Genomic DNA, 9,098 nt, shown 5'->3' with positions numbered 1-9,098 from the left:
ACGTTATCAATCGATTACATTTAGATTTTATGTGGTTTATTAACTGATACAAACAAGTAAATCGTGTAGTCCATAATACGCACTTTATTTAAACAACATTTATAAACCAATTAAAATAAACTTATTTAGATACAATTAGGTTACTTGAAATTTGTTTTACTTACTTCAGTTTATGTATTATTATAATGACATGATAATGAAGAAAATAACTTACTCGTATATAATTCTGCGATTCAAAAGATATGCGTTCATTTAGTGTACAGGCCACCTATGATAAGTATTCGACCGAGAAATTCCGGAGATATTGAGAACCCCGGTGACACAGAAATAACTATTCGTCTATTACTTAACCATTCTTAAAAAAATATATACTCTTGAACTTGAGCTATAGGTTTCAGGTTTAAGGAAAACCAACGTTTACATTGTGCGACATTTATTTCGTTTTATTTCCAACTTTACGATGTATTTTATTTGAGTTTATTTATATAATTATATAAATTTCGAAATATTGTTAATTTATTTTCGTACGATTCTTTGACTCTCTTACCTTTGGGACAGGGTAAAGTACTGTTACGATTTATTAAAATGAAATAATAAATCGTCGTGGGAAAACGACTGGGTTCATAAATGGATAGAACAATTAAAGATTTTATTACTACACAGTTTTATTGATTGCCAATATTTGCATCACTAACAAATACTATTCTAAAAATGCACTAATTACATTAAAAAATGTTTATTCCCCAGTCACTCAGGTTTTACACACCGCACACCTTGCTGGGCCGCACCTCTGGCGCAACTCTCGCCGCAGCACCCCTCGTGGACCACCGTCGCGGGACTCCGTCGCCGCACTCCGCCGCCGCCGTCGCACTTCCCTTCGCCGGGGATTCGCTCGACGCTTCGCTCGGAACTTCGCTCGGGACTCTCGCCACACCCGCGGCACTACCGCGCGGATCTACTCCCAACTCCCAACTCAACTCTCGGAGGCCGGCGTCCTGGGCTTATATAGGCCCAGGCGCCACTTCTAGAAGTCGCGAGCGCGGCTGGGGCCAGTCGCGTCATCCCGCGCCGAACCGACGCCAGATGTATAGAGCAAGACGTCGGGAGCTCGCGTGACAGCTGTTAGGTGTCAGGTTAACCCCGCCGAGACAGAGCGCCGCGCGGGTAGTGGAGGGTTGGAGGGAGGGGAAGCGACTACCCTTGTAATCTACCAGATCTACCAAGCGCGCGCGGCACGTCTCACGTTGCGGCGGCCACGTGACGTCAGTGGCCGTGTGGAGCCGCCAGACAGCTCCGAACCTGCGTGCGCCGCGGCCTTGCTCACGTTCGTAACAGTACAATAAGGGAAATATATCAGGGATGGAATTGATCACTGATGGTAAGAAAACATCCTAAAATTGGTGTGGAGTGGTTTAGAGTAAATAGTGAATATTGAAATCAGAATGGACTAGTATTAGGACTAAGGTTTCTTGAATACGAGTCTTAGTTATTTGCGTCTGCGCCACCGCACTTTTTTGATGTTTATAAGTGCCAGTTGTTTTGAAGTGCCGTCTATTTACGACGTGGCATTTGAAGTAATATAGCCACTACCCTGCTGCAAAGCCAGGTGTGTCTGAACTCACTGGAACTAACCACGTGGCAACTATCGTGTTCGCCGGCGACAGTCGTGCGCGCACGAGCGTCAAAACGGAACGGTGTCCCGCGGGTCGGCGCGTCGCTGCGCTCGTGCAGTGGGCGGGACGTCGTTCCCGATCCCCGATCCCAGCTTCCCGACTTAAGGGCCTCTCTGGCTGTGGAGTTCCCTTGCCAGGTACTCTTCGGGACGCCACCGGCTGACGTTTTTGCCTCGCGGCGCGCGCAAGGGAGTGGTTTTGCGTCGAAACTGCCCCAAACCTCGCCCTCTGGCAGGCACCATCCCTCATCGGGGAGAATTTCCCCAGGTCTGGTTATCACGGGACCAGAAGGCCCAAGAAAAGGGTTCCGGGGAGGAGGGGTGGTGGGCTATTAATCACCCACCTAAATGTACGCAGCTGAGAACATCTCACCCCCTCCCTGCTGTTTCCTTGACGCCTGGCACTAGGATCTCATCGAAGGTGTCCTGAGAACCGAGGCTGGATACACCCGAGGACATCTTGTGGCATCGGCGACCTTCTGGCGTTCGACGTGAAACTGTTCCAATGCAGTGCTGATGGCGCAATCCGGCAAATGTCAACATTTTGGATTCGTCTTCGGTCAGCCATTCCTGTTAACACGAGTACTATATTTAAATAATAAATGTTTTTTATTGTGCTTTTTTCCAAATAATAACACATTACTGAGGCAATATTTCCCCATTTTAATGGTTTCTTAAGTAAAATAAAATGCTTAGCAAGAACTAAATAGTTCTCCTGGTTAATTGGAACGAACTATGGCTTTTACTGACATGGAAAAATCTTGGTTCTGAATCAATTAAGTTTCTTAGTTTATTAATCGCCCGACCAAAACACTGTAGAAATACAGAGATAAAATATTTACAAACAAAAAGTGACTTAAGACAATATGGACTGTCAAAATAAAATAAAATAATTATTATTGTTATTATTCGTCAGCAAAACAATTATAAGCGCTGTATCCTTAGAGAGATATCACTTCGTCGCGTGATCGATGTGGAGTGACTGAGTAGGGTGTATTGCTTGACATGTTTGTGGGAAAGACTAGAATTAGATGTGGTCACTTAGAGAAACACTTGATTAATTTTCCTTAATTTTAATTTATATAGTTTTTATTCCTTTTTTTCATAAAAAAATGTGACCGCAAATAATTGCTTTCAGTAAAACATTTGTAGGAACCAAAAGGTATGTGTTGAAAGCAGTTTGGTTTGCATTTTGCTATAAAATATTTTCAGTGTGTCAAATATATTGTTTTACTTCTTTAATATTAAGAATTATGTGAAATTAAATCACTAAAAATGCGCTAATAGTAGAATTTTGGGTAATGTAATCTGCTTATTTAAACTTAAAAAAACTGATTTCAAAGAAAAAATCATATACTTTGCCGATAATGTTTGAAGTCTTTCCCTGTACAATAAATAACATTAATTTATGGTCATATGGGTTAATGAATTTTTTGTTAAGTGAATGTGCGAAACACTGTTTAATACAGGAAACCAACAAACCAAATTTTGTGCCCAATAAGGAAAGAAAAAGGGATTTGATTTGTTTTACCCATGTATAATTCATTAAATTGTTCGAAATAAAAATTTAAGTTTCTTGAAAATATTTTAAGTCAATAAATATGATTTGGGCGTATGAAAATATAAGTAGTTTTTAAAAAATAGCGATTTGGTAAATGTCTACTTGCATTTTAAACTAAAAATATTAGTAGTCACAAAAAAACTAAATCTCACACTTATGACCAGATCACAGCAATCAGGAACGTGCCACATTGCTCACAGAGACTAGAGAAACGCTGTACACAGAGAATCCACTTACGTTTCGTATCAAAATTTCCTCCTAGTCATTTTCATATCGATCGTTGGCACCCTTTAGAGATGTTAAGTTAGTACAAGACAAATCTAATCTTTCAAAACAACTTTACTATGGGGTTTATTTGGTTGAAATGATTGATAACCTTTGTATCAGAGTGTTAATCATCAAAGTGGTTTAATTGATTCCAGGAAGAAAATTTTTTAATTTATCTTTCATACTTACAATTATTTGACATTTTTTTTTACTTGAGATGAAAATGTGAATAAATTTAGAGCGATGTATACAGAAGACAAGTAAAAAATAAACGTTTCTAATCTGAATCTAAATCAGTAACGTTTTATGTTTATATGGACACGAAAACTTTTCAATTTTCCGTTTTGGTAAACGATAAACATAAAACTTGCTACTTGATTTACTGAACCATTTGTGTTTTTTCCCATGAAAATGCATAGCCAATTAGAAAGTAAAATGTTCGCGATGAAGGTACGAACGAGTCGACATTAAAAAAAATTACCCATTACCAAGAAAATATCCCATGAAATTATTACACCAGCTGGGTCCCATTTCAAAAAGTAGTCACTAATCTATCGACATTTTTAGGACTCAAATAATTAAAATTGGTAATTCCAAAATTTGATAGAACGTTAATAGCAGGGAAGGGGCCGATAAAATCCTCAAATACCATCAATTCCTTAGCATTCAAAGGATTAGATATGCTAGGAAAACGATTGGAAGAAATAATTTAGAGGAAATTAAGTAAATTAAAAAAAAATGTTACACTGGCAATATCTGAAGTTTAATAAATTTTTTTCTTCATACCTATATTATTACCATTTCCCAATGTATTGTTATTTTAACATGTAATTGTATAAAGGTAATTAAAATATATATTGATTATGAGAACTTAGTTCATAACTAAAACATTTATAAAGTTAAATGTTTCAGTACCATAATAAGTCGTTTTTATTTCTTGTAAATTATTTTTTCTGGAACCCTTGAGACCAAGATTGGGATTCGAGGGGTGTATTTAAAGTTCTCTTTGGGATTCGAATTTGATATTCGGATTCGATTAATTTGGGTTTTGACCAATCACTTGTAAATTGTAACTTATTTGTACAGTAGACGTTCAAGTGTCTTGCGTAATTTACGCAACACTAAATATCGACTTCATTGTCATCAGTTAGAAACATTGCTTGCTTATAAGTGCGAGAAGGGTTTGTGTGTGTGTTGGGGGGGGGGGGGGGAAGCGTGGTAACTTCAGCGGTGCTGTAGGCTGTACGCTGGCTTTACGTGAGAGAGTTTCTGGATTATGTTTATGGATAAAGCATAACTGTAAATTTGTGTTTTTTGAAATTGACAGCACGCCAAATTAAATAGCCACAAACAAATTTTGCAAAATAGTAAAAAATTTAAATTAAATTTAAAAAAAAAGGAATATCGAACTTGTCACCGTACTTAACTGACACAACTGTGAAATCTGAGTTCGTGGGTTCAAGTCAGAATAATTATATAATCTATAATATATTAAATTATGAGTCATTCTGCGTTATGCCCTATGGCATGAATTAAGACCGTTTATAAAGTTAGAAATATAGTAAACCATTCAGAAATTGACTCTCTTCACAAAAATAATTATTAGTAAGTAATCCACGAATACTTTTTTTTGTGCTAAATTTTCATCGACAGATACATAATTTAGTTCGAAAAATCGACAGCAAGGAAGAAATAGGTCACTGTTCATACACTGTTAGAAAATATTTTCGTATAGTTACGAAAAAGTTCTCTCAAAAAATTCTTTACAATAATCTGTTGAGATTCTAAAACTTTATGTGAGTTCAATGAAATATCTGTAAATGGTTTATTCATATATTGATATTTTTTGATTAAAATATATGGATATAAAAATATTATTGTGATTAGAAAAGTACGGCGTATAAAAACTAATCAAACTAAAAAAAATATTTTTTTTTTATGGTTTAAACTCGAATTAGAGAATAATAATTTAATCACTCTTATTCCCAACTATTAAAAAAAAAATTTTTTTTTGGCTCGTTAGATGAATTTTTTTCCAGTACCAACGAGCCATCCATTTACTTCGATGACATATTAATTGACTTATTGAAATCATTTTGACAGTATTTTGACAGATGTGGCTCAGCACAAATGTAACTCACGGCTTAATCGGGACTCGACCTGCGGAATCCCTGCTCCCCGAATCCGGCGTGCAACCAACAACGCAACTACGACGCCCGCTAACTAAAAACTGCGTACAGTTGTAATTTAGATGGTAAATAGTGCAAGGGTCAACTTACTGTCGGAAATTTATCTTCGTCTGTTTTTGGCAAACATTGTTCCTTACCTTCATACTTCAAGATAAAGGAGCACCTGGTATTACTTTGCCAGCTGCAACAGGCACAGGCTTGCTCGAACTCCATCGGCATAGGAATGCTTCGTGTAATCTCGGCAATGTTCGCCGTCGACCACCCAAGCTGTCAGATGTACGCCAAGTTCCGTAATTTGTTAAGTACGCAGATCAGATCCCCCCTTTTTTTTTTTTTGGGTGTTAAGGACCAGACTAACGTAAATTTAACGTGTGCATTTCTATAAATGTTTTTATTACTCTATCAAAATTCTTACAGTTTACGGTATACGTGATTGCTGGGAAACGCGGAAAAAGAGATGGACGTTCTGGGATTTGAAAAAAATTGTACCTCCACTTCGCCACTTCGCTTCGTATTAGAGGTCTTGCTATTAACGCGCCTACAATCAGAGGATAGAATACCGCGGTTTAGCCGGTACAGTCACGTGAGCTGCACTGAACGGGCTCGGCGGGAACCCAGTGTGTTTCGGCAGCGAGCGCCACCCGGAAGAACGAGGGAAGGGCAAGACGGCTGGCGCTGAAGGGTTGCACGCAAGACGTTGATCGATGTTCACAGCAAACAGTTCCCCCACCCCCTTCTGCACAGGGGCGCACCCCCTCTCACGCCTTAACCGACTACCCTACCCTCCTAGGAGCATGACAAACACCCCACCTTCTCACTTCCCCCCACCCGACGAGAGTGTAGCTGACATAACCCCTGCAACTAGAACGGCGCGATATTAAGGAGGCATTTGTTGCCCCCTGAAGACGGGGGAGCAGTTCGCCACTGCCACGTGCGTCTGCTCGCGTTTCGGGTTTCACGCCCCCACTTCTTCGAGGAAGCACTTATCCGTTCCGTTTCCACAAAAAATATAAAAAAATGAATGTTTATATTTTTTTTCCGTGTTATTGCAAGTAATGAAGCAGAGTTTATTAAGAAAAACCATCTGCAGTACCCAGCGTTGCCCGGGCTGAACACAGGGTGAAGGGTAACTGTTTAGAGATCAGATGTAGTTAGTAATTCTCTTCTTAATTTGAATGTCAAGTGTGAAAAATAATTTATATCACTTTCAGATCCCGACAGACGTTGTTCTGCCAGTTTATAGTTATTTACCTGGTCTGTATGTAATCTAGACTCTATAAAGCAATATAGAAAAAAACCTAATAATAAGGGATAATTAATATTGAAAAGATTCCATTGCATTGCATTGCATTGCCTCATTCAGTTTTGTTTTGTAATATGTTTGAAGTAGTTACACATATACAAATAATCTATCCATGTCTCTATCTACATCTATTGTCCTATATATCTATGTATCTCTCTATCTGTATTTATCTCTTTATATTTACATACATACCTCACAGTATCTCTATGTATTCTATATGAGGGTACTGATTGCTTCGTTGCTAATATCACGGGTGTTTTTTACTTGTATGGGAAAATTAAGAATGATAAGGCATATAGTGCGTGGCAACAATGTTAATAGGCAATAGGAAATAAACTTCTAGCGCCTGCGGCATTGTCAACACACACTTCGTACGTGTACTGCATGTTGTATATAACCCCCTCCAACGCATTTGATTCTACATTGGACTTTTAGTAAGGATTCCTAATTTTATTGGTAATATAATATATCTTATATCCTTCCTCGATAAATGTACTATCCAACACTGAAAGAATTTTTCAAATCGGACCAGTGGTTCCTGAGATTAGCGCGTTCAAACAAACAAACTCTTCAGCTTTATAATATTAGTATAGATTATGCTATTTAAATAAGAAAACACTATTTATAATGTTTTCAGTGTCCATGATAGTATAACATGGGTTAGGTGTTTTTTCTTTTTTATGTACATTCAAGAAACAAACGAACCAAATTCGCTTTAACTATTATTTCCTTTCATCCTTAGGTTGAACCATGCAAGATGTCACATAACTTATGTGACCACAGTCACTACTTATATCGTGGCTTCCGGGTTGAGGCCGCGTCTGTGAAAATGATGATTTGCCCGTTGTCTTAGCGTTCCACATTGCAGACATCTCCAAGGGTGATGAGCAAGTGAATGTATATTGTGCAGTGTTAGAACACCTCACATTAAATTGTTAATCGTTCTTGAAAGTTACTGCATTGTGGCATGCCAAAACGTCAGGGAACATAATTTCTTACGGACGTGAACAGAAGTCCAGATGAATAGTTAGTTACAAGACTTCAAATTGGTGTCGTGGAAAATATGGCAGTAAAGTTTGATGAAATTTCGTCGTAAATCCATTACTAAGTGAGTTTCGGCTTAGCAAATAAAGTCAGATTAAGGTAGATAAATTTGTTGCGGTTTTGCAACCAATCAAGCTTAGTGGCTGACAAAATATCTTAGAGCCCAACGCCAATCAGCAAAATCCATGATATCTGTGATTTAGTAAACTTATTTTAAAAGAGAGTGGTCTTTGCCACTAGTTATTTTGTCCTCAACATTGGCCGGAACACACCATAGATATTGAAACAATGTGACAGCTGTTGTCAACAGAATATAAACACCACATAATATTCCATAACAGGAATATGGTTACAAACAAAGAAAAACAAAGAAAATGGACTAACAGAACGAAAAAAACCCACAAATGATGACAGCACAAAAATATTGAACCCAAAAAAAATTCAGCACAACAGTTGAAACGAGACAAAAACACGACGAAACGAAAAGACGAAACAAACAAAATAATTTTCCAAAAAACAGAAGAGAACGAAAAAACCCCCACAAATGATGACAGCACAAAAATATTGAACCCAAAAAAATTCAGCTCATCAGTTGAAACGAGACAAAAAAAAAACACCACGACAAAACGAAAAGACGAAACAAACACAATAGTTTTCTAAAACAGAAACAAGCGACGTTTCTACTGTTGTTACTGTTGACAACAGCAATTTTTTGCTTAATTTGTGTTTTTGTGTTTTGTGTTTTTGTAGTTGTCGTCTACAGACATACATGTGCTTCAGCGATGGCGAATGTCCAAAAGCTTACATCAAGTCAACATCTATGTTATTAGAATTTAACACATAGATACACAGAATAGGAATGTTACGAAAGGAATCGCATATATTCAATGTCAAGGAATAATAGTAAACCAAAGAAAAAGAAATAATTATAGCCTGGCTGAGAGTCGACCCTGGAATGTACATAGGTATATTTCCTTGACTTTGTGTAACCTCGATTCGTCTTCAGTCCATTGACAGAAAGTTATGAAAGTGATTACGTGTCTGATTAAATTGCTTAATAAA

Source organism: Bacillus rossius (assembly GCF_032445375.1).
Source record: "Bacillus rossius redtenbacheri isolate Brsri chromosome 9 unlocalized genomic scaffold, Brsri_v3 Brsri_v3_scf9_1, whole genome shotgun sequence".
NCBI lineage: Eukaryota > Metazoa > Arthropoda > Insecta > Phasmatodea > Bacillidae > Bacillus > Bacillus rossius.
Note: the sequence above shows the minus strand (reverse complement) of the source record.